We start from the raw sequence: 26954 nt of genomic DNA, 5'->3' as shown, positions 1-26954 counted from the left end.
GACAAAAACAGCATCAAAATTCACCAGGTTATCTCTCTGAAACAAACTCAGTAAACTTTTCTCCAAAACTGTATAATCAGCCATTGTAAAACTGCTAGTGCATTAATTATTGGCAAAGCTGTTTAGGTTGGGTGGAGGTTTTAAAGACGAAAAGCAGAACTGGAAATTACTTCTGCACTTGCTTCAGTCAAAGGAATCCAATAATTTTAAATGCCTACAGCTAAGACTAGGCATAGGACCCTGAGTTCGGAAGTTGCACAAGACTGAAACAGTTACTTGTGTCAGTGAAGTATACACCCACACTGCTTGCTTTAAAGCAACCCTTCATTCTTTATTCTAAAAATCTCAGGCATTGCAGAAGAACCAACTGTGTAAGCGCTCAGCGAGGCTGAATAGCCTTCATTCCATCACTCGGTTTCATGCAGAGGGATTATGTTACTGCTGCCCTTCCAAATCCTTATAAAAATAAGATGTTTATTGTGAAAACTTGTCTAGTAAGTAAAATTGATATTGCATTTGCAAATTATGTTACTTCAGAACACATGGGATTAATTCTCCATGTCAGCCCAGGCTCTAGGCTTCATTCCCACACATACTCCCACAGCAATCATCTACCTTTGTGTTGCCTCAGCTATGTCCAACTTGTCTTCAAACCTTCTCCTGCCCTCATTCATCTTTTCCCATATTACCTTGAGCTTCTTGAGCTTCTTCAAAGCTATGTTTCTGCCAAACACTTTGCTTGCGCTCTTTATCACTGTCCTATCATCCCTCTAATTCAATCCAAGTCACACAGCCACAGAACCACTTCCAGCACACCCTTCACTCTAACTCTGATTTACGTTTCACGTACACCAGTTCTGAAATCTGACCTGAGCTACATCGATGTTTCCCTTTCTTTAAAACTTCTCTTCAGAAGACTCATCTTTGAACTCTTTCTCATAAACATTGGCAAAATATATGAACAAAAAAATGTCAATCAAATCTATAAAGCCTGACAAGACTGGGGAGTATCACCATTCATTCATTAATCCTTGTTATAACTTTTTAGGAGTAAATAGAACGTAAGAATATTTCTTCTTTAAAATGTTTCAACTCTTTTGTCAATATATGCTGGATAATCATTAAAAAGCCAATAGCAAATATTGTGCAATGTGCGCCGGTGTGTTGACTTGTCTTGCATTTAATTAGTCAATTAGTTTTGCATGGATTACCTCAGCAATCTGAAACTACCTATTGCCACTAAGCAAAGCTAAAAGAAAGTAGAAAAACAACACATTACCTGGCAGAGAGCTGCTGTCAAGACAATAATCTGAACTTGATAGATACAGAGCCTTTGTTCAGTTTGAACATTTAAAGACTCTTTGGAGACCTGATTGGCTGATTATCACACATGATGTTCGAATGGTTTATTTTGTGTGACCAATTGCCAAACCAACTAGCATCTCAAATTACTGAGGCACAAGACGTTATGGTGAAGCTCAGCATTCAGAACATGATCCCATAGAAGGGCATCCTAGGTCTATGAACATTGCATCGTCTGTCTAGGGTTTCTTTCACAGTTTCGTTGCCTGACATGCAGGATTTTTCCTTATCACCCTCTGTGTACATTCAAAAGTGTATTTAGGCACTGCAGCCTTTAAAATGAGTGCTAATATCTGGGGACACCTGAACATAGTTTGTGCCTAATGCTACAGGAGTTCAGCATGTACTGAGATCAGAGAATCATAGAATCATAGAATAGTTTGGGTTGGAAGGGACCATTAAAGTCCAACTCCCCTGCAAGGAGCTGGGTGTGAACCTTCCTTTTAAAACATATAGTAACTTAAGAGCAGTATTAATATAATTTCATTCAACAAATTAAAAATGCAGTAAAAATGCTCTAAAGATCATCAGCAGAAGCTTAAAAGCAAAATCACAGGCACTCAATGCAGCTAACATGTTGCAGAAGTCTGATTTTTTTCTCATTTGAACAAAATTGTCCAGCAATTAACAGTAAATGTGCAATTAACTTAGATTTTTTTAGACTGCTTCATTTACAGGCATAGTAAAATACCACATGAGGCTTTATAGAGTAATTAGAAACTTACTTGAATTAGTAAGCAATGCTAGCCATTACATTACTTTAAAAGCTGTATTTCGCTGGAGATAACGCAGAATTTACTTCAGAGCTCCGAAAATTATTTTCCATAATTTCCTAAATTTTACAAAAGCTCACCATTTTTGTATAGGAAAAAAAAAATTGAAATCATCTGCAATACTGATGATAAGATAAATGCATATAGAAAAGGCAAGATGCACCTTAGACCTCATCATAACTTCACTCAAGAATTCTGAGCAAAATGCTTTTACAAGTTCACATCAAAAGCCCTTCCTTTGTAATTGCAAAAATGACGTCAACTATTTTGTTGAAGAAGCAAACAAAACAGTGTGTATCATTAGAAGTGCTATTTTTCACCAGTCTGACACACTATACTTGCCTTGACCCAATAAATGCTGGAAGGGATGAAACTGCATGGCCAAAACACACGAAAAAACATTCTGACAACTCAGGTTAAAAAACCAAACTTTTTCTTGTCCTACATATCCACTGTGCAACTGATATTAAAGCCTCAAAGCTCTCGGAAGTGCTTTGTCTGGGAACTTTAGGCAGTCTTCGGGACAAATTTTGAGAAAATTGCTTGTATTTTCACTGCCCACTACTTTGAATACTCAGAGGGAAAGAAGCAATTCTCTCAATGAATTTCTTAATTTATCTGAAAATAATGATGCTAATGATTATCCACATTTCCAAGACCTGTGGCAATCTGGCATGAAAAGTGAGGTGAGTTCTAGCATGACTGGAAGCACACTCAATATGAGAGTTGCTTAAAGGAAAAGATCAGCTTAATCATGAGAAAATAGTATCATTTAATTGATCTAAAACTTTAATTTCAATCTGAAATGGTTCCTTCAAGAAGGATTAAATACATCGGAGATAATATTTGGTGGTGATAGGTAAGCCTCTGATGCCAAACTATGGGGAGGACTATTTGCAAGGGGTGTTGGTCTCAGTACTGAGAACAACAGCAGGAAGGGAACTTGCTTGCTGACACAAGCACATAAGAAGAGGACAAAAAGGAAATAAACATGGGTTGCTGAACTCTGTCGGAGACCCTGTGGTGACAACAATGCCGTGCTTCCTATTATTGGACAGAAATAGGAAGTGGTTTTGCTGGACATCCTCTGTTAGATTTTGACAACTTCTGTTTAGTCCCAGGTACAGCTTCTCACTTGTGTCAGCACAAGTATCGCTCTCCCCTGCCGTGCCCTTCAGTGCAAGGCCCTTCCTCCCACAGGATCCCAGTCCCACTCTGGGCAGGGGAAGACAAAATAATCACCTCTGGACTCAAGATTTCTGCATCTGTGAAAAGCAGCCACAGAAAGAAGGAATAACAGCAGGTACCACTGAGATGTCCCTAGAAAGTGAGCCCGCAGCCGTCTTCTGGGGACACTGAAATTATGGTCAACGTGAGCGAGCACAGCACAGCACCAGCCTGGCATCACAGTGGTGGACCATAGCTGCCTTGTGTCCATTCACTTCAGAGACCAAATAGAAGGCCTTAAATCTTTGCCTACACTGAGGCTGATCTTCTAAATTCAGGGAACTGAGCATGAGGTAGAAGGTCAGAGCTAATACTAAAGTGTGCCTGTGAGTGACAGAGCTAATTGGCACAGAGCACGCGAGTGGCAGGCAGTTGGTCTGCAGTTCACTCTCAGCTTGAACTTGACAAAAATAAAAGTTAATACTGTCTTGGACTACTGTCTATAAAAATGTATAGATACCAAGAGGGCTATTACTCAACTCACTATACAAGACTAATGTGGCAGTGTAGTTTGTGAATAATAACGGCAATGGGTTTTTAATTGAGACTTCCTCTGGGATAGGTGCCTAGATGTAGTTGCTTTACTGCACCTTGCTGCCCAGTCACACATAGGCACATGCTTATTAAATTTAACCACTCCTTCCTGGAAAAGTCCCAGACACCACACACAAGCTTAAACTGTTAAAATTGGAGTTCAGCATAATTACAGACTGAGGCAACAAAGGGAACCTTGTGGTTCATGTCTACCATAGGGTGCCCGATCAAAGGGAGTCTACTGATGAAGTCTTCTTACTCCAGCTACAAGAGGAAGAGGCATAGCGCTCACAGGCTCTGGTCCTGCTAGGGAACTTCAGCCACCCTGGCATCTGCTGGAAAAGTGGCAAGATGAGTTGTAGGCAGCCCAGGAGATGCCTGGAATGCATTGAGGATAACTTCTTAAGCCAGGTAACAGACAGCGCTACCACAGGGGATGCAAGACTGGACCTGTTGGTCACCAACACAAATAAGCTAATCAGTGATGTCAATATTGGAGGCGGCCTGGGCTGCAGTGATCATGCACTGGTGGAGTTTGAAGTCCTGAAGGAGATGGGTCAGGCAAAGAGTGAAGTCAGGACCCTGAATTTTATGAAAGGAAAAATGGTCACATCCAGAAGGTAGTGGTCAATGACTCAATATCGAGATGAAGATCTGTGACAAGAAGTGTCCCTCAGGGGTCCATATTGGGACCAGTAGTGCTTAATATCTTCATCAGTGACATAGACAATGGGATCAAGTGCACCCTCAGCAAATTTGCAGATGACACCAAGCTGAATGGTGTGGTTTACACACCTGAAGAACAGGATACCATCTAGAGGGACCTGGACAAGCACAGGAAGTTGGCCCATGTGAACCTCGTGAAGTCCCTTCATAGGGCCAAGTGCAAGGTCCTGCATATGGGTCGGGGAAACCCCCAGGATCAATACAGGCTGAGGGATGAAGGGATTGAGAGCAGCCCTGCTGAGAAGGACTTGGAGGTACTGGTGGAAGAAAAGTTGGACATGAGCTGGCAATGTGCACTCGCAGCCCAGAAGGCCAACTGTATCCTGGACTGCATCAAAAAAAGCATGGCCAGCAGGTCAAGGGAGGTGATTCTGCCCCTCTACTCTGCTCTGGTGAGACCCCATCTGGAGTATTGCATCCAGCTCTGGAGCCTTCAAAATAAGAAGGACATGGACCAGTTGGAGGGGGTCCAGAGGAGGGCCATGAAGATTGTAAGAGGGCTGGAGCACCTGTCCTACGAGGCTGAGAGAGCTGGTGCTGTTCAGCCTGGAGAAGAGAAGGCTCCAGGGAGACCTTACTGCGGCCTTCCAGTACCTAAAGGGGGCTTATAAGAAAGATAAGGGGAAACTTTTTAGTAGGGTCTGTTGTGATAAGGTGAAGGGTAATGGTTTTAAGACAGAGGGAGGTAGATTCACACTGGATATAAGGAAAAAATTTTTTACAATGAGGGTGATGAAGCACTGGAACAGTGAGGTGGCAGATGCCCCATCCCTGGAAACATTCAAGGTCAGGTTGCACTGGGCTCTGAGCAACCTGATCTCATTAGACATGTCCCTGTTCATCACAGGGGGATTGTACCTTTAAAAGTCCCTTTGAACCCAAACTACTGTATGATTCTGTGAATCTATAGTCATTTAGTCTGGATGTTGATCTGAACTTCAGCTCAGCTTTGCTACTCACTAACACCTCTTCCAGTACAATGTCAGTTTATTAACAGACACTTTAAAAAATAATGTCTTTTGCACTCAGTCAAGTGACATCATTAATATTACAGCATAATTTTTCCTTTGATCACAACTGAAGGATGTTGGTTTTCTTGAAAGAATGTTTACTTTAGCAGTAGCAATAGTACTTAAAGCTATATTGAGGTTTGTTCTAATAACGGAGGTTTGGTCACAATCTGTTTTCTGATGGTGTGATTTTTTTTTTTTTTTTTTGTCTAATCCCCTGCAAGACCTCAGGACAACCTCGGTTCCTCCTGTTTCTCCTACTGGTATATACTTCTGGCTTTTCGCGTTTTAGAGAAGATTGAAGTTTGTAAAAAAAAGCTCTGCTTTTTCTTTGTTTTACACACAATTTGTGACATTTCTGATTTAAAGGAGAGATTCATCATATTTAGACAGCAAGAGTGCTACATCTGCATGTTATCTGGATACCTAGGTTCCACTTAGAGTGAATGGGCAGAAATGAACTTCTGGGTCATACATCACTGACCCTTTTTAGACATCTAAACTATAATGAAATTATATGTGGCCTACAAGTACCTGTATCTCTCCATTATATAAAGTGAGTCTAGATAACTTGCTCAGCTACAGATACCTGTGCTACTGAACTCTACATTTGGGTGAACACAGCCTTATACGCTCATAATACAGTTTCTTGGTATTGCAGGAGATGGAGTAATGACCTAGTTTCTTCTTCCAGTTCAAGGTTTTTAAATCTTAAGTGTTTTGGGGTAGGCAGGTAGGAGGAGGGTTTTCTTTTTTGTTTATTTAACTCTTGTGAAATAAGAAAGCAAAAAATAAATGTTTTACATTCTAAAAATGTTCTTTCCATCTTCGTTGAAATAAATCCACAGCTTAACAGTACAGTATTGAAATCTGAAATTTTGCAATCTTTTCTTCATTGCTGAGAAAAATATGTTCAGTTTGTCTGAGTAATGAGTCTCTCAAAAGCATATGCTGCAATACTTATATTTTATTGCTGTGTTTGTAAAATGTGCAACTCAGGAACACTGCATTACAAACATTTTTGTGGCTATCATGGCTGTATAGCAGAAAACTTATGGAAGATGCAGATAAACTATCTCATTATTTATGTGCATACCATAGCCAATTAATACTATCCTTTTTGAAAGTAAACCTTCAAGTCAAGTCTCACATAGCAAAAGCAAATCTCTAACTGTCTTTTTAGATAAAAAAAAAACAGGGACAAATTTCATATGTGCAATTTTAATTCACAGTTCACTCAAATAAGTCACCACATAAACCATCCAATTAAAACTTGAAACAATTTTCAGTGCCTTACAGAACAACGTAGAGGGCAGCTTACCTTATGTAAAGACTGGGCAGTTGCCCAGAGCTGCAGAATTGGAGAGGCACCACTTTCAGAGCCAACTTGTGACTGCACTGATTAAACTGCTAATAAGACATAAATTTTTATAATGCATAAATACTTTGTCTCATATTTTTCTGGAATTTTGTGAGACTGTATTTCATAACAGCTAAATATGTGGTATTATAAAATTCTATAAAAACGCTTGGTATTAAAGAATATTTCTTGCAAATGTTGGAGTAGAGGCAACAGAATATATTTTACTCAAGGTAGCGAAATGGCTAGGGCTGTCTCTGGTGGTGCAAATACCGAATATGCATCAGGGACTGCTTACAACTAACCAGAAGAACAGTAACTGTTTGCCAGAGATACTGCCAAGATTTTCGGAATAAGCTCAAAAATTACATAGTAGAACCATTTGCAGAAAATACGACAATAGTAATTCAAAAATATTCTCTGCAAATTATGTTAAAAGTGTTATAATTCAAGCCTGAAATTTTGTTGGCTTAGATAACTGCAGATACACAAGAGCTTGAGTAACAAGATATGCCACAGGGTGTGACAGTACACAAGTTTGAGTGTGTTAGGTATGAAGAAAATGCAAATCTGAAAGGTATGTTGCACGTCACATTGCCCAACACTGTGTGAACACGCAGCCTTTTGGGCTCGTTCTTGCCTGATTCTCCTGTAAGACTCTTTTGCAGAGGTTAGCATCAAGGGATAAAAAGGAGGCAGTGGAGAAGACCATAACAAACCATGAATAAATGACAGCAGGACCAAAGTTGCTGTACCTGGGTAATGAGAAACAGATTTTCTCATCTGTTCCAAAATGGCAATAACTCTCCCCTTTTGTACACCACCTTTCAGAATGAGCCAGATACATTGGTGGATTAAAAACTTCAACACACAGAGGGTTTTGTGCGCCTGTGTACAAGCCGCAAACACACCGGCTGAAGAGAGTATCAGTAGTTTCCTTCTCATCACCTGCAATTTAGCACTCGTTGCAATGGCACTGCAGCAAAAAAACACACTCCTCCACCAGTCCCTTAGTCTGTCAGTCCTCCCCAAAAGCAACCACTGCTTCAGCCTGCACTAACTGTCCTCCCTCCACTCTTCCTTCCTAATCCCCCAACCTGAAAGGCTGGCGGTCTCACCCGCCTTGCTCTAACAGCTCTAGTAACTCAAAAACTTACCAGCATACAAAGTCCAAGGTAAGGAAAAACTACTCCATAACTGACTTAAGCCTTGTTCACCACAAGACTGACACTTCATGTTTCCCCTGGTGCCTTGATCTCCCTTCAGTCATCCTCACTGTCTTGTATTTAAATGTGTCTATATGAATATGTATATATAAAATCGTAGACAAAATAAAAGGATGCAATACCTTCAAAATAATTTTATAAGGCTACTCTATCAGGCCAGAACTAAGATATGATTATTTGAATATAATCTAATGCCTTATATAAAGAAGTATAAACTTAGCCACTAACTTTCTTACATTTTTAAAACATTACAGTAGCTCACAAAAACAAAATATGTTCAAACCATTAATATATGTTTGTAATTTTTATGGTTTACTCAGATCACTTTAGATTCTTTTACTGAATCCCTTCCTTCTTCTTTCATAAATTATTTGTGGGCAACTGTGTTTTTTAGAGTAGAAAAATACATTTTTCTAGTCAGATCAGATAATGTATGTGAGCCTAATTCATGAATCTAAGTGTGTACATCAGACTTACTGAATATTAGAAAATAAAGGGTGTTCTTCAGAAGGGAGAGGATGCTGTGAAGACAAAGCAAAATATAAGTGAAAAGGAAAATGAGCTTGAATGTAGTGGTACTACTACCTTCACTGGCATCTTAATTTTTAATGGTATCTGTCTTGTGAAAGCCTGTAGCTCTTAGCTTTAACTTAGCAAATCTTCGTAGGTGCATAATTATATTAAGCAAAAAATATTTGTTTCCAGCCTGTAAGAAAATGCAAGATGGTCTCCAACTTATGATTTACATACAGATATATAAATTGCTAAATGTGTGTTATATTTGTTGGAGGTACACTCAGCTTTCAGACAAATTTGGACCATGATTAAGGGAGGCATTTAAAACAAGTAAGCAATAAATGTAGGTGTATATTATAGCGGGAACATGACAGTTGTACTTGGGTCTGTGCTACTTTAACATATAAGCACAGTGATAAATATATTCAGCAATTGGTGAAGTAATTTTGTTTAAAGACAAGGAGATATAACCCATAGTGATTAAAGGGTGTAGTATAACGTCTTTCTATCTTGCCTAGAGGGGCAGCTGTGCTGGCAGAAGCTTTCACCCCTGAGGGATCAACTGTTGGCCGCGGTTCCTACCAGGGTAAAGCAGGTTTATTTTTATGGGCAGAAAACCACACAAATCCTGCCAACTGAGGCTCCTCAGGAGACAGATAAATTTTACGCAACTCCCAGCTGGCCTGAATACTGCAACAGCAGCACCTTTCCCTTACAGCTCTCTTTTCTTTTTTGCTCTCTGAACTAAACCAACTTCTTTCAAGCCACCCTGAGTATGTCTAGTTGAGATAAACACAACACTTTTAGCTACCACAAGTAAAAGATTCAGATCAATGTACAGGTTCACTGTAGCTCTACAGCAGCTTTTTGTGCGCGTGTGTTTTTTTTTTTAAAAGGTGGTAACCTTAGCATTAACACAAATGACTCCTGAAAGTCAGCCCGTGGTCCACAACAGAGCTTCTTGATCTGATCTAATCCTTACGCTGCTGCATTTTAGGATTGAAATTACAGCCAGTACTCCAACAGTACTATGCATTCCCTCCATTTTGAGGCATAGAGGATTTTTTTAAGGTAGCTTATGTTACTATAGCTTTCCTCAAAAGCAGGGCAGAAAACAAGTCGACGCATTGCTGGACTGCCTGAGAATTGATGCCTAGCAGCCTGACAGCTTATATCATATACCTTCCCTTCTTTCTCTACCTTCAAGACCTTGTTTCATCTCACTGCTGTCACTAGCATTCGTACTCCTGCTTGAAGAATCACTGCAACACCCTCCAAGACAAGAAATTACCAATTCTCTGAAGGGGGAAAAAAAAAAAAAAAAGAAATAAAAAAGTCTTGCATGAGCTTTTCTCTCTTTAGGACAAGTGATAGTCTCGCGTGGTTCTCATTTGCAGCAGAAAGTAGGAAGCCCACTTCTATCCTCAGCAGGGCCTGGATAAACAGTTCTACCAAACGAAGAAATAAACAGGGATTCCCTCTGGCAAGGTCAGAGGAGCAGATGAAAATAACCCTGGGAGCACGAGTTCAACAGAATACAAAAGGTTCAGTGCTCAGTGGGGTTTGGTTAAATAATTCAGGTCCATTCTTTTAGGAACACAAATACAAACCATTCCCTTCTCAATGGGGTAACAGAAACAAACACACAAAGTTAATGAACCCAGCAGGGATTGACCAAACAGTTCAAACTCCCCTTTGGAGCAGCGAGAATAGCTATGAAGCAAACAACCCCAGCCACTTGGCACTGGAAAACAGAATCTGCTCTGCTTCGGTTGGATGAGTAAAAATGTCCTTGATTACAAGAGTCCTTCATCCTTTAGGGGGCTAATTGGGTATCAAATGCTGACTAAAGAGTCACCCGATCAGTTCTGACACTTCATGCGCTAAGTCAAAGTAATGGCAGTGAAATGTCTTCTCTAAGCGTTCAATCCCTTTGTCTTCTTACTGGGTCCAGATTCTACATCTTCTTACACTCCTGTATTGCCAACATGCAAGTTCCCCTTCTTCAGTCTCATGCTTTCTTTCAAGCTGTTCTCCTTGTATGAAATACTCTTCTTTTTTTTATCCATCAGTATTCACTACTCCTTTTATTCACCTGGTCATAGAAGTGTTCTAAAGGAGTCAAAAGGATCATATTGAAAATACATCCACATGCATATATGGTACCCATGGCAGATCAATATAGGCTGTAAATACCATACTGCAACACTAGAACTTCCTGAAACATCAAACCAATACACTTGCACTTATTCCAGTGCTTTTTTTCATGCCCCCATTTCATCTCCTAGAATGCAGCATGTTGCATATTTCTTCCTATTTTTGTATCACCTTGTGTATTTGTATATAAACATACTATGATTTCTATTAGAAAACTATCTCCTCACTTATGTATATTCAGTGGCCATAATGAGAAGAAGTAGATGCTTCCTTGAGACTACACCAGAATGCAAGATTTTCTGCTTATTAAACAACAACTGCTCTTCAAAGTATTATAAAATAAGCTACTCAGCATGCAGTTATAACTTCTGATTTCATCCTATATGAGTGCTAGTTAGAAAACAGGATTGATTTAAAAGTAGGATTTAAGCTTCACTTATTAAGAGATAACAACCTACTTACCCAGGATCCAGTAACACTGAAATTAAAGATCCTAATTGAGATGGCTAATTTAGGTTTCACAAGACTTGTGCTGAATACAAAACCTGTTGGATTTATACACCTGGGATAAAACTGATAAATGGAGGAAAAGTAAAACATAAGAAAGAAAAAAAAAATGTAACTACCTTATTGAGGTTAAAAGCATATTCTGGATTCTCAATAAAACCATTCAATATTCTATAAGAATCCTACTGTGTTAGGATTCTAGCAATTTAAGTATAATATTTAAAAGTAAGCTTGGACATGGCAACTACAATAGCTTTGCTAATTTTTCGTGACATAGCTACAAGAAAAAAAAAAAATCATGGCCTGATAGCTAAAATGCATTTGCATTTTGAAAAACACAATCTAAGTAATCATTTTAGATATATAATATTTCAGCAATGCTAAAGTATATCCAGAACTGCAAGCTGATTATCTAATTAAGTAAGAACATCTTGTTTCATTAACACCTTTCTATGCTATCACAGTCACAAGAAGAACCTATTTTAATTGTGGAAAGGACAGGCTTTTGTATCCTATCACATTATGAACACAATATGACACAATTTTCCAGGTTACATGAACCAATCAGCTTTAGCATTAAGCATAACAGTGGAAGCCAGTGTTATTTTTTTTTTAATCACAAAAATAATTCTGCGCTGGAAACCATCAACTGGATCAACACTCCCTCATGCATGTGGGTGCCAGCGGACACAGCCATGTACACATGACGTATTCACATTTCATATGTCAGGGTTCCTTTTTCAGGATCTGCACACATGCAAATCAACTTGACAAGCACACACAGTGGGACGAGTTAGCAGATTGCATGCCAGCATGGGGCTTCTCGGTGCTTTATAAGCTGTAAATAAGAAAATAAGCCCGCATACTGCTAAAGCACCTGAACAAATCCATACTGCACAGTCCACATTGGCTTCCACTAAAGTCACAGGTGACCATCACTCAAGTAAATCTAAATTATGGTTCCAGCCTTTTTTTTAATTTTACAGTGTTATGTACAATGGTTTTGAATGTGTTTTACATATCTGCAAAGACTTCTGGAAGTCAAGATATTCTTTACCACCAGGCTAAACAATGACTATAAAACTCAACACTTGCCTTTTATTTTAAAAGTTGCAATATTAAGGTTTGAGATTTGGATTGCTCAATTGTTTGGGTTTTTTTTCTCATAGCATACTTCATATTCATTTCTTTATTAACATCTTGTCTGATAGATATACAGGTATACACAACAGCACTGCCAAGAGTGCACACCCATTTGGCAATCAGACAACACTACTATTCATCAACGACAAAAACCTTGCTATGGCCTACAATTAGCACATAGAAATAATAAAAGCAAAGGTCAACATTCTCTCTACTCCTTTCTCAAAAATAAAAATTAAAAAATCTGAGGACATCTCCGAAAAATATGGCACAAAAACCACTCCGAAAATATGGCACATCATTCCACTTCTACTAGCTTGAAGATATTTGTCCCTGTGAAATTCCTCAAAATAATATTTCCTCAATAATATTTCCTAATAATATTTCCTCTCTTTCCCTTCTACTCTGTTTTCACCTTCTACATTTGTCATTCTTCTGAGGCTACATTTTTTTTACCCTAATCATAACACCTGAAAGACAGAATTAAAAAGCAGAAGGGTAAAGAATGTAAACATTTGTAACTCTAAAGATAAAAATAGCTTTAAAAAAACATAAATACTGGTTACTATGGAGGAGCTATGCCATATAAAAGTCATCCTACAAGTGAGGAGGCCTCCGACATTTTTCCAGTTTTAATGTGGAAAACCCAGTATGCCAGCAGGATGAGCAGAACAGAATAGTAACTTGATCTTTTACCTTGAGTTTTTTTATTCTAATAAATGAGGAGAAGGAAAATGCTCTTACAGAAAGAAGGAGAGGAAGAGAGGGACAGAGAAGATGGACACATGAAAGTATTTGTTTGGAAACAGAGAAACCATTTGGATAATCATTACGAGAAATAATTTCCATTTAAACTAATCAGGCAAGTCAAAGCAAGTAATCCAAAAGACTAGCTAAGTGAGTCTTGAGAAGCAGTCGAAAGAGTCTCTTCAGCCATGACTGGGTGCAAACCACGAGTAACTCCTTTTAACCCAGTGGAACTGCACAAGAGGAAAGCAGATAAAGTTCAGACCTGGAGTCTCAGAAACAGAGGAAATGCCAATCAAGCAACACTGACATATTCTTTGACTGACAGAAAATACCACAGTGTTTTTTAGGTCTCAGTTTTAAATGCCCTTCCTGGATTTGTCTACCTCATGTGAGTTTGGCTCTTATGTTCATTAGCTTTGCTTATAAACCCTTTTCACTATTAAGATATAGCTAAAACCGAGGGAGGCCATGCATAGCTCTCATAATGCTCTAGTGGTGTTATGTATGAATGAGGAAATAAGCTAAATTGAGATAAAGCACCCTCATATCCAGCATAACTACATCAAAATATGTCTTTTGGGATAACTACATCAGAAAAAAAAATGAGAACAAAAACTACCTTATGCCTCTAGCCAACATAATTATATGTGCACAAGAACAAGAAAATAGGTTCTCCTTTTTTCTTATTCTTCACAAATAACAATGCATACTTCATGCTTTGTAAATACAGGCTATTATGGCATATTCTTTTCTACCTATTTTCCTTAAATATACAACCCAGTGGTCTCAAAATACATGAGCTTTTTTCACTCCTTGCTAAAATCTGGTTTTGTGTCTTCTAATCATGGGCTATTGAGTCCCCTGATTTGCCTTTTGTAGTGTTGGTGAGAAGAAGGGAAAGAGGCTGCCTAATGGAAGACTGGGCGGTAGGACCCCTGTGTGACACAATGAGCAGAGATCTTACAAATTCCTCAGGGCAGAAAGGAAGTCTTTAGTTTAACACTATGTACAAATTATTATAAAAATGTGCATCTTAGAAAGGATTTGGTAATGACATGACAGGCCCATTGCCTTCTTCAGCTTCCAGCACCAATTTCCCTCCACAGTCTGTTCTGTTCTCTCCACCTCTCCCAGATGCAATCCCCTTGCTCAGCCAGCTTGAGTCTCTGTCCTAGGCACATTTTTTCCGCCTCTGAAACCAGTCTTCAGTTCCAGTTTGCCATTTACAGCTTGCCAATTTCCATTTTTAACATCAGCAGGAGGCATTGCTGAGAACAGAGGGTTCAGTACCCAGTTTCAGACCCAAAACCATCCCTGGTATAGCATGCAAAAGCAGTTAACTTCTAGAAAAGATTTGTTCAGTGGAGAGCGTACTCAGCAAAGACAGAATTGTCAAGGACTTTAACAGGTAACATTCCAGTTGTTAAGAAATCAGACACCTACATTCCCACGGGGACCTTATTTGCATCATTAAGTTGTTCTTTTTTTTTTCTTTTTTGAACCTGCCCTGAGGGCCACATTAAGAATGCAAACTATAGGAGCTCAATTTAGGAGCTCAACTCCTGTGGCATTTTAATTCAATAGCACAGCAAACAGTTTTCTAATTTCCATCTCTCAATAAGGTGGGCAGAGAAAAGCAGCTATGTCTCCCAGAAGCCAAGTTGTTATAGTTGGTAGTTTGAACACAGTCCTGTGTGACTTCAAAAATTCTAACTTCCACTGCCAAATATTTATATCATTATCCCACAGATTTGAAAAAAGGCCACAAAGCACTTCATTTCTAATGTTAAAAAAAAAAACATTCTAATACAATTGATTGCAAAAGCACACATTGAAAGTGAGCGCATTTCTCTTCTTCCAGTACTGATGAAATATATTACAGTAGGAACTGATTTTTTTTTAAATCAAATATGCATTTTGCCTGTATGCTTTTGCCATTTTTGTCAGTACAGAAATTGTAAGTTCTTTTTGGTTTGTTTCTTCACATGTTTTTAGTACTGTAAAATACACATTTGCTCTCAGTATTTTGTGAATTCAGAAAACAAGCACTGAGAAGTACAAGTTTGAAGTTGACACTGTAATACAAGAGACAAATTGAGATTTCATCTTGGAACTATCCTGAAAACTATCAGAAAGATTACAGAGCCCTGAAAGCAATGGTAAAGGACTCTGGAGTGCAGGTAGTTTCTTTCATCAATCTTCCTGGGATGAAGGGGCTTGAAAGGGCCAGTCGAATCTGGCAAATCAACAAATGGGTACAGGAATGGTGCCACAGCCAGGGACTTGCTTTGAGAAACCTGGTCTATGGGACGCTGATGGAGTCCACCTGACAGAGGAGGGGAAGAGCATCTTCAGCCAAAGGCTTGCCAGGTTGGTAAAGAGGGCTTTAAAGTAACATTGCTGGGGGAGGAGAACCTCAGTCCATCCCACTACTGTCAGTTTGATACCAGTGCCAGCAACAGGTGCCCAGAGCCTGGGGAAGGATCACAGGTCAGCAGGAAAGCACCTAAAGTGCAACTCAGAGGAATTCCAGCTGCTCCAGCCAGCAAGTCAGTTTCATTGAGGGCCAAACTTAAATGCCCTCCATGCTAATGCATGTAGCATTGGGAACAAACAAGAAGAGTTAGAGATGTGTGCACAGGATGGCTCCTATGACTGGAGAGTTTGAATGGAGGGATATAGGCTCTTTAGGAAGGACAGGCAGGGCAGACAAGGAAGGGGTGTCAGGGGTGTCACCCTCTATGTCAAAGACCAGCTGGAGTGCATGGAACTCCACCTAGAGATGGCTGAGGAGCTGACAGAGAGTTTACAGGTGAGGATTAAAGGGAGGGCAGGGACAAGTGACATTACAGTGGAGGTCTGCTACAGACCACCTGACCAGGAGGACTGAGAGGACAAGGCCCTCTATAGACAGATAGGAGTAGCCTCACAGTCACAAGCCCTGGTTCTCATGGGGGACTTCAACCACCCTGATATCTGCTGGAAGAACAACACAGCAGGGCACAAACAATCCAGAAGGTTCCTGGAATGTGTGGATGATAACTTCCTTCTCCAAGTGATAAAGGAGCCAACGAGGAGAGGTGCTATGCTGGACCTTGTTCTCACCAACAAGGAGGGGCTGCTGGGGAATGTGGAGCTCCAGGGCAGCTTTGGCTCTAGGAGAAGAGCAGGTTTGAGACTATCTAAGGAACATGAAGGTGCACAAGTCCATGGGACCTGATGAGATGCATCTGCAGGTCCTGAGGGAACTGGTGGATGAAGTTGCCAAGCCATCATATTTGAGAAGTCGGGGCAGTCTGATGAGATTCCCGTTGACTGGAAAAGGGGTAACATAATCCCCATTTTTAAAAAGGGAAACAATGAAGACCCGGGGAACTACAGTCTCCCTTTTTGTGCCTGGCAAGATCATGGAGCAGATCGTCCTTGAAACTATGCTAAGACATATGGAAAATAAGGAGGTGACTGATGACAGCCAACATGGTTTCAATAAGGGCAAATTGTGCCTGACCAATTTGGTGGCCTTCTACGATGCAGTTACAGCACTGGTAAAGACAAAGCACGATCAACTGACATCATCTACCTGGACTTGTGCAAAGCATTTGACACTGTCCCACACAACATGCTTGTCTCTAAACTGGAGAGACATGGATTGGACAGATGGACCACTCAGTGGACAAGGAATTGTCTGAATGGCTGCACTCAAAGAGTTACAGTCAACGGCTCAATGTCCAAGTGGAGACTGGTGTTGAGTGGCGTTCCTCAAGGGTTGGTATTGGGTCTAGCATGGTTTAACATCTTTATCGGTGACACAGATAAAGGGCTGGAGCACCTCTCCTATAAGGACAGGCTGAGAGAGTTGGGGTTGTTCAGCCTAGAAAAGAGAAGGCTCTGGGGGGACCTTACTGCAGCCTTCCAGTACGTAAAGGGTGCTTACAAGAAAGACAGGGAGAAACTCTTCAGCAGAGCCTATTGTGATAAGATGAGGGGTAATGGTTTTAAAATAGCAGGAGGTAGATTCAGACTGGATATAAGGAAGACTTTTTTTACAATGAGGGTGGTGGAACACTGGAACAGGTTGCCCAGAGAGGTGGTAGATGCCCCATCCCTGGAAGTGTTCAAGGCCAGGTTGGACAAGGCTCAGAGCAACCTGATTTGGTTGGAGATGTCCCTGCTCACTACAGAGGGCTTGGACTAGATGTGGGTGACGTTTAAAGGTCCCTTCCAACCCAAACTATTCTATGATTCTATGATGTGTTTTTTGTCTCCTTTTCACTTGTACCATAGACAGCAAGCGTCTAAGTGATGAGTGGCAAGCATGAATACTAAAATCTTAATTAATCTATTCCTATGAAAAAATTATAATGTCTATCTTTTGGGATGATGTAGTGCCATTTTGTGATTGATTTTACTAATTTCTATTGGACAGAACACAAGCAAAAGGCAATGTACATATTGCAGTGTCGTTACCACCACTGTAGTGGTAATGGCTAAAGATCTTTGATGCCAAATACATTTTGAACACCATTACAAGACTTTATCATATCCCTAAGTGCCAAACTTGGGAGTGCTGCTAACAGTTTGCTGTCACTGAGGCCGTATGATGGAAGGGCATTACACAATGGTCAAGCCTGAAGCTGCAGCAGCAGTCTGCTAGCAAGAATGGAAAGATTAGCTATTCTAAAAGACTAAAACTTTTAAAAATAAAGATAGGAAAGGCCATGAAATCCAGGAAGTGTTCTCAGCTGTCTTCTCTGCAACATGCTCTCTGAATGTTCCCACAGCACCCTGATCATCACCTACAGCTGAGTCCTCCAGTGGAAAACCTTAAAGAGAGACAAGAGTGAAATAACTACCAAGCTTGCTGTCAAAATAACTGGGAAATGTTCTTTTGGGGCACACAAATGCTCAGGCTGGAAGAAAGCAAACACTGTTTAAACAATCCTGTATGTTTGGGCAACTCCAACCTGCAGAGTTTTATGCTTTGACCATTAAAAGCAGATGCTGTCACTATCTTTCATAGTAACCATATGAAAATAATGCCAAATCCACCTTTTCTGAAATATTCCAACTTCTACAATGTTTGGGTTTTCTGCAGTTTGTCAATAGATGACTTAAAAGTACAAGCCTCTTACAGTCTAAAGTTATTAGCCAAATCTATATGATTTACACTATTATTCAGAGCACTGCTTTCTTGTTGGATGAAACTAAAATACATTCAATACTTCACATTCAGTAATTATGATGCCAAGTTAAAAGAAAATGCATCAACAGCTAAATAAAAAAAAAAATAAAAGAAATCAGGCTTAAGCTTGTTCTCTAGTGCTTCCTGATTTTGTGAATTAAAATTAATTCAATTTCTTAAGATCTTAAGTCTTACAACCACAAAGGAAAATAATATATCATGCTAAGGTCCCTTTCTTTTCCATCAATTTTCTCCCTTCATTTTTAGGAACTTTTTAAATTGCCCTAGTTCTGTTTTGATATCCTTTTGGAAATGCTTATTCAATTTTTATCAGCAAATGCTCTTAATGCACACTTCTGATTACATATTACTGCAAGTGCCACGAGACAGGAAAGCACCATGTCCCGAAAACAAAAAAATATTATCATGTAACTAGGGGCTTGACCTTTAAGATAACAAATAAAGGAACTACTTAAAGACATTGCATAAACTAAAATTAAAAATATAATCAACAAAAGAAGGAGCTGATGGTGATGATGAATCACTTCCCCAGACACAAATATTATTAATTAAAAATCTTGACATTGCAGGGAAAGAAAAATTGAGACTCTTCCTAGTTTGTCAGCCACCATGACCTGCTTAGCCAGACATTTGCTCTTCAATAAAAGTTAACATTTTTTTGATTGCTTGACTGTAAGACCAAGAGCTATAAGAAATTCTAGAAATACATGGTCAGTGAGGTTTTATTTTCTTATCTAACCTCATCCGGGGCGCTGTGCAAACGTTTGGCCATAGATATTATATGAACAGATGTAAAAACTGGTAATGTTCTCTATCATAGATTAATGGCTATGATCTAACCCTTTTTTAATAACAATCAAAAGATAATTACATTTTCATAATCATACCAACCTTGAACACAAAATTCATTTAACAGCAGAGATTATTAGCACAGCCCACAAACATTCTTCTTTTCTTGATCCTCACCTAAGAAAATGGACTGCTTTAACTGGCAAATGGTGTAAGGGATATAATTAATTGAGAATTGTATTCAGACACCATCTTTGCTAAAGCAAACATCTCCTCAAGAAAAATACAATGCTTCAAAAGCATCCTGTGATGTTGCAATAGGAAAAAAAAAAATCAGGTGAGCTGTAGTCTCTTTTCTTGAACTGGAAGGGGTCCAATACTAACCATAGTTACTGGAAACAAAACCACCTGCTCATCATAAAAAGAGAACAAGATAATTTACTTAAGCAACAAAGGATACCAAAGAGGATTTCTTTTTTCTAAAATGAAGAAAAACAATGGGTGCCAGAAGAATATATATATACATATATATATATATATATAAAGAAATAAAAAAGAAATAGACAAGAAGTATGATATAGTGAACCAAGAAAGAAGAGTAATGAAAGAAAAACATTTTAAAAAACATCAGCTTGTGATTCAAGGAGAAGTGCTCTTTTTTTTCTCCCTTAACTTTCCTGTCTGTAAATAACAGCATCTCCTTTAAGGCTGCCCAAAGGATCTTCTGCCTCTGTAAAATCTGGATCCTAGAATAAGGACTTTGCAAGACCTGAGTGAGTTTAAATCCAATATATACTCCAGAGAAGTGACAGATGGAATTAAGTTAAAGAGCTGGAAGGGGAATTTTTTATATATACTATTAATGATGTATTCATTTACACTGAAAATTGCTGAAACAGAATTCCACTTCTCTTCACTGCATAATGTTTAACTACACTCTGTTTATTTGGTATCTCCCTTTGTAATGTTTCAAAGTCTCCCCCTTTACATGTAAAATACCTGTTCAGATCAGTTGTATCACTACATAATCCAAAGAGTTTTCCTATCCATAAAACTTGTGAATTTAGTTTTCTGCCATCCATGAAGACCTTCCATGAAGACCATGGCTGATATTTAGGCTATTCCATATCTCCATTGGATAAATAAAATAAGGCTGACTTCAGTAAGCAGAATCACTTCCTGCTGCCATAAAAGAAAATCCATAACCTCCAGCCACCCTTCGCCTGTTCAAAATGATTTCCCGTTTTGCTCTGAAGGGACTTACATTGTAAACGCCGTGTTGCAAACTAAGCTAACTGGGCCCCTACAGATAGATGGAGTTACAGTTCTAGCTATAATAAATTGCACAAATAATAGAAATATCTAGAGTATAATTTCTTCTCTGAATTTATTCCACCACGTGGAAGGAGTAGATCGTCAGCACTCATTCTCAAGCACGATATTCAAAGTTAGCAGACAATAAGGGAAGGAGAGAGGTGAGAGCTGTCTTTAAAAACAAGAAGGGAAGCACTTATACATTATTGCCAGATTTAATACTTGCACATAAAAGCATTTACCACTTTTATTGAACTATTTGTCAGTTTTCTGCTTCCTTTAAATATCAGTCTACATCCCTCTGTCTTGAAGACTAACTTTCGTATCATGATTCATCTAGACAGAGCTGAAGCAATATTTTGTTGGCTCGATTGGTGTGCTGTTAAGTTTATGGCCCCATTCCTGCAATGGCAGCTGCAAGCACCTATTTCATTACTATTTGATAAGTAACTTGAGAGCCACAGATGGATGTCACTATGGAAACACGAGTGATTATTATAGAGACCAATGAGACAAGAATGGATGCCTCCATGAGGCATCAGCTTCCTTCAGTTTGTTTCTGTTTCCCAAAACAGCTTTCAGTAATAATTTCAGTAAGACTCCTTCACTGAAAGCTCAGTCTGGCATCTGAAAAAACAGCTATCTCTAAATGTTATTCTTTTTTGGTTTCTTTTCCTATCCACCTGATTGCAAAAGCAGTGGACAATCCACGGCCGTTCTGCATCCCTGCGGGACTGAGAGACAATGTCCCAGGAGTACCGGGGGACACTCTGGTCTCTGAAATGTGAACAGGGCAGCTTCTCGGTCTTTGCTCAGATTGCTTCAGTGTCTTGTAGGGGCCACTTCAACAACCATGAACCCAGGACACAGAGGTCTCCATGGGCACAGAGAACTCCTGTTCTCTCAGGACGATGGCCCCTGGCCTGGGAAGCTCTTCAGACCTTTCCTTCCAAGGACCTTTGGCGCACTGTGTGTTGGCAGAGGTCAAGTAAAGAGGACGATGGAGAAGGAGTATTTTGCCGGCTCTGGTACCAGTTTACACCAGGAGCTCAGTACACAACCACTAACTACAGCCAGCAATGTTTGGAGATAACAATGCCAGTTCTGTCGGGCTCAGAGCAGCCCAAAGCAGGGTAACCCGTGCGGCTGCCAGCGCGGTGCAGCAGAAGGTCCATCCGCACCCACCCTCCCCAAGATCATCCCCACCACGGAGCTGCGACATCAGCGCTTCTTGCAAGCCCGTTTCTGGTGACGGCAGGCGCGGCAGCGCGGTTTTTGCTCCCCGCCCACATCCCTCCCCGAGGCTGCGGAGGCGGGGAGGGCGGGCTCGGACCGCAGCTCATGCTCGGGGCGGGCGGTGCCGCAGCGGCCGAGGCTGCGGCGGGGGGCAGCCTCCGCGCCCCGCGGGTATGCGCGCAGCGGCGCGGGGGCGGGATCGCGCCGCGTCTCCCCCCTCCCTCCCCCCCCACCTCCCGAAGCTGCGGCCTGGGCCCGGCCTCGCCGCCCTGCCCCGCCGTCCGAGCCGGGCGCCCACACGGTAGCGGCGCGCGGCGGGGCGGGACGGGCGGCGGCTGCTTCGGTACCGGGGGCAGCGCCCCAGGCGGCGTCCGCCCGTCCGCCCATCCATCCATCCATCCATCCCTGCGTGGGCGGCGGCTCCTCTGTGTGCGTGTGCGTGACTGACAGTGCGGGGCGCGGGGGCAGCCGCCCTCACGCAGCCAGCCCTGGCTGCGGCAGCCCCGTCTCCGTTCCCCGGAGCCCTCCCCGGCGGGGGCGACCTCCGCGGCCTCGCTGCTCCTCCTCCTCCTCCTCCTCCTCCCTCCAGGCGGGTAGGTTACGTTACCTGGTCTCTAGCTCGGGGCTGGATCTAATCCCGTGGCCGCCGCCGGCTCCTCTCCCTGCCGTGGGGGTGAGTGGGGCAATTAATTTATTTATTTCCCATGAGGTGTCCTCGGCAGCAGAGCAGCGGCGGGAGAGCCCGGGCCGGGCGGCAGGGAGGGAGGCCCGACTGCTGCTGCGGGGCCGACGGGGAGCCGCTGTCCCGCGGGGGTGCTGCCGGGGAGCGGCCGAGCCGCTTCAGCACCGGCGCGGGGGGGCGGGGGCTGCGGAGGAGACGCCTCCCGGGCTGCCCAACCCGGCTCCGCGGGGCTGACGGGGGCGCGGCGCCCGGCCCGGGCAGACGGAGCCAGCGCGGGTGGGACGAGACGGGACGGACGGGCCGGCGGGCTGCACCAGGACCCCGCGCCCGGTGGAGCGAGGCGAGAGCCCTCCCCTCCGGCGCGGCCGGGACAGTGGAGAGGGGCAGGGAGAGCCCCTCCCTCCTGTCATGCCCTGCGCCTCACTTCTGGTGGCACGAGACGCGTGTACCCCCTCACCCCACCCTCGTTCTCCTCGTCTTCGGGACTGAGGGTGCCCAGTATTTCACGTTATAAGGCTGTTTGCGCTCACTGTTCCACGAAAAGGTGTCAAAAAGGAGCATCAGTTTGCTCGTGCTAAGGAAAAAAAAATTAACACTCATCTTTTTGTGCTAAACACGGGAATTCTGTCTTCCGAAGCAGGAACTGAAATTTGGCCGGTTAGCAATGAGTTCTGGATTAAAATCTTGGTCACCTCTCCCTTTGCCACCTTTTCTCTCCCTTAAGAAAAATATAAAAAAAAAAATTACAAGAACTATTTTGTATATATTGTGAACATATTTATGAAAGTGGCCATTAAATTCTCAAAGAAAAAATCCTGTCCTTAAGGCTAAAATCCTGTAAAGAGATAGAACATAATTATGTAATTGCAAAATTACAGCCTTTACCATAATGCCAGTTCTCATGGGTAAAGGTTGCACATTATGTGCAACATTTAAAGCCGTGGAGGCTGGAGTAATTACAGTTGTTGACATTATGTTGCAAAATATGTACAAAAGTAAATGTAGTTATCATGTGCTCTTTTTTTTTTTCAAACTTTATTGCATGTGCTTTGTTTAGTGAGAGCTTTATGAATAGGACCTTTACAGATGTGTTGGGAACTGAGGCTGCCTGTGTATCCATGGGCGGAGAGAGAACTTGGGCTGCAGTTGGGGATATTCCAGTTTGTTGAGTTGCTAATAAAGGAGGAAAGAACTTGATGGAGTTGTCTGTTTATTTACCATTATTAACATTTGAATCCCTTAGCTAGCATCAGCCACAAATGAACAAACATTTCTGAAAAATTATCTGTGAAGGAGCATAGCACCCCTCAAAAAAAAAGCTACAGAATGAGTGGCAATACCTATTACACATCAAAGAATCCATCCACAGAGGACCCCCATCGTGAAGCACAAATTCATAGAAATCAGGTTTCTTTGGCTCCATTGCTTATGAATTTGTTTGTTTTTATGTGAGAAGTGTTCGGATTCATTCTGTGTTTTAAACTACAAGCGTTAAACCAGAAGACACAGACCCAGAAATCTCAGTAAAGTAACATTTTATCATTCCTTCTTTCTTTAGGATATTATTGTTATAATTTCTGTATCATCTGCTTCCACTGCAAGTTCTGCTGCTTTGTCACATGTTTGCAAAGCAGCCAGGTCACTACAGTCCCTGGGCAGATCCTGGCACCGTGGTCATAGGGAGCAGTAAGTAATTCACTGGTAGACACGGCAAACACTTCTGTTCCTGAAACAGACTGAACAGTTTGGAGTCATTTTTGTGATGTCACATAAGCTAAGTAATACTTGAGTTATATACCTGAGTCCAGGGATGTTTTTAGGAGCAAACATCCATGGTGACTGCCAGCACAGCTCGTGGGAGTCACAACTGTATTAATTTAGGTAGCGGTGTCAGTCATCTCTTGTGCAAGTATGTGAAGGACTCCTGTGCTCAGCGTCCCCACAGTCACAGTGTCTGTCCTGGTAGCAGGTTGTACTATAGGCTTTGGAAGACCAACAAGCACTCAAAAGGGGTCCACAGAGCCAGGTAGATGGAAGAGGAAATGCTAAGCAGTGACTCTTGGGCATGCAAGCAAAGGAGACCCGTGGTCAAATTCACTGCCACTTCCACACAGGCTCACAGTTACAGGATTAAGAATTTGTAAATTAGAATGAAATCTGATGTAAGATCTTTCATAGAGAAGCTGCTAGTGCTGAAATCAAATTTGTATACTTGACATTGCAGCGGTGTTAGGCTCTCTTCCATGTTCAAACACTTTGTATGCCCTGAGGAAAATCATAGGCTGTATAGGACCTCAGACAGTTCCTGTAAAATGCAGAACATGGCTACGTTGTCTTTTACAATGAAACAGTAAGGTTCACATACTGTTTTATAGAATGTTAGGAAAGTGATTTTCAAAGGGAGCTGAAAAATAAATAGTTGAAGATGTAAGTGGTACTTGTTTTTTTGTTGCATGGTTCTATTTCCTCCACTGATGTGCCTTAGCTGGAATAACTAAATCGTTGTATAGATACAAGTATAGCTTTTTAAAATAAATGTATGCAATGTATATTACAGGCAATAAATTTTACACAGTGATATATGTGATAAGGTATATCACATACACAAGTATTTAGAATCATAGAATAGTTTGGATTAGAAGGGACCTTTCAAGGTCATCTGGTCCAACCCCTCTGCAAGGAGCAGGGACATCTCCAACCAGATCGGGTTACTCAGAGCCCCATCCAGCCTGGCCTTGAATGTTTCCAGGGGCCAGTCATCATTCTACATTCTTCCAGTCACTGAGCCCCTTCAATATAGGAAACCCGTTATTCAAAGTGAAAGTGTTCATATCCACCCTCTAAGGGTAAGAATTAAAAATGTGATAGCAATTAATAATTTCCATGTGAATTTAAAGGAGCTAGCAAAGGTTCAGAGCTGCATGTGCATGGGTGTATGTGTCTGTGGATGGAAGGGTGGCATTCATTATTTTTCAGTGATCTAATTGCAAAGAAGAAATTAAACAAACTTATCTATCTAGTGTATCTGTAAAAAGAAGTCACACATCTGCTAATTAATTTTGTGTCCATTCGACAGTGAAATAGACTTCTGGGAGGTTGTATGTTATACACTCTCTTTTTAGGGATATTAATGGAAAAAGTTTTTAAGTATTATTTTTCACCAGATAAAAAGAAAATGCTCCAAATGTTGAACACCTGATGGGTATTTCTGTGAGTCTATTCCACTAATCATTTGGGTAAGTCTCGTACTGGAATTGTCCATTTCCTGCATGTGTCACTTGTCACACAGTTTCATTTGAACCCCAAATTTTACAGATCCTCTTCAAATCTTAGATGCCTCTGCTACATCACAGGTTATGTCTTGTAGTCACAGAGTCTGGATGTAAAGGTTGCATGTTTATGATTCTGTGTTGTTCTGGCCTACATAAGATTACATTCTGATCATGATTGGGGTTTTTTTTATGGACAATTTCTGATCCATAAATACACAACTCAGACTTCTCTCATGTCCATATGCAGGCTGATGCGGTGTGCATGCTCCTCATCTCCAGCGAACACACAGGGTATTATGATTAAAATTATATTGATAAATCACCTAAGACACATTCTCTAAGCTTTATATCAACAACTAATCGTCAGCCTGTGTCTCACTCCACCCTCATTTATACACACAGATAGCTAGCTCAGTTGCTAGCATAAAACTTTAATCCTAGTTCTATTAGTGAAAGATATACTTAAATTTTTGTAATAAAATCCATATAACTATGATTAGACTGTAGAATTCTAATGATAAAACATAACCAAAGGATGTCTTTCTGTTGAGGTCAGTTTTCTCTCTAAGCATCAACCATGTCTTTTCCAGGCCCAATAAAATTCTTTTCTTTTACAGCTCCTGGGGACACAGAACACAGCACATGTAACTACAGCAATAGACTCAACTGCAAAAGATCTCTATCAGACATCACAGAGAATTTGAGGCAGCTGGCAGTTATCAGCTAAAGCAGGTAGCCAGTAGAAGTGTAGAAGATAAATAGATAATAGAAAAGCAATCTGGAAACCTGGGAGAGATAATAAACCTCTCATCTAAAGAGGAGGTAACAACTCAGGTAGGTCACCGATGAACTCAACTGCCAGATCAGTCCTGCATCCTAATACTGCTGAAAATACAGTAGCAGTTCATGCCTGTCAGCTCTGAAGTAGTATTCAAGATGTTGTTGGAAATGCAGTTTGACATATTCGGTTATAGAAATCACTATTGCAGTAAAGTGAAGAAGGATGATACTGCTGAAAGACAGCTGACCAAAATCCCTAGGACACCATGACCTTCTATTAAATTACAGTTGCCAGAGTAGAAAGCTAGTTACAGCCCCTTCTTATCCCGCATGCTGCTGTGCCTATACTGCCAGTGCTACCATTACGTATTTTTCCTGTCATACTGC

General features: G+C 41.1%; 1 protein-coding gene across 1 annotated transcript in view; it reads right to left on the bottom strand.

The window, feature by feature from the left end:
• Positions 1-22642, bottom strand: part of SLC16A7 (solute carrier family 16 member 7) — an 83670-nt gene extending 61028 nt beyond the window's left edge. The window contains exon 1 of the mRNA XM_086740026.1: positions 22441-22642. The gene's annotated coding sequence lies outside the window, so the exon portion shown is untranslated. The remainder of the gene's footprint in view (positions 1-22440) is intronic.
• Between the last annotated feature and the right edge of the window lie 4312 nt (positions 22643-26954).

This window comes from Chlamydotis macqueenii, chromosome 1, assembly GCF_036417535.1.
Source record: "Chlamydotis macqueenii isolate bChlMac1 chromosome 1, bChlMac1.mat, whole genome shotgun sequence".
Taxonomy (NCBI): Eukaryota; Metazoa; Chordata; class Aves; order Otidiformes; family Otididae; genus Chlamydotis; species Chlamydotis macqueenii.
Note: the sequence above shows the minus strand (reverse complement) of the source record. Positions and strands in the feature narration are given on the sequence as shown.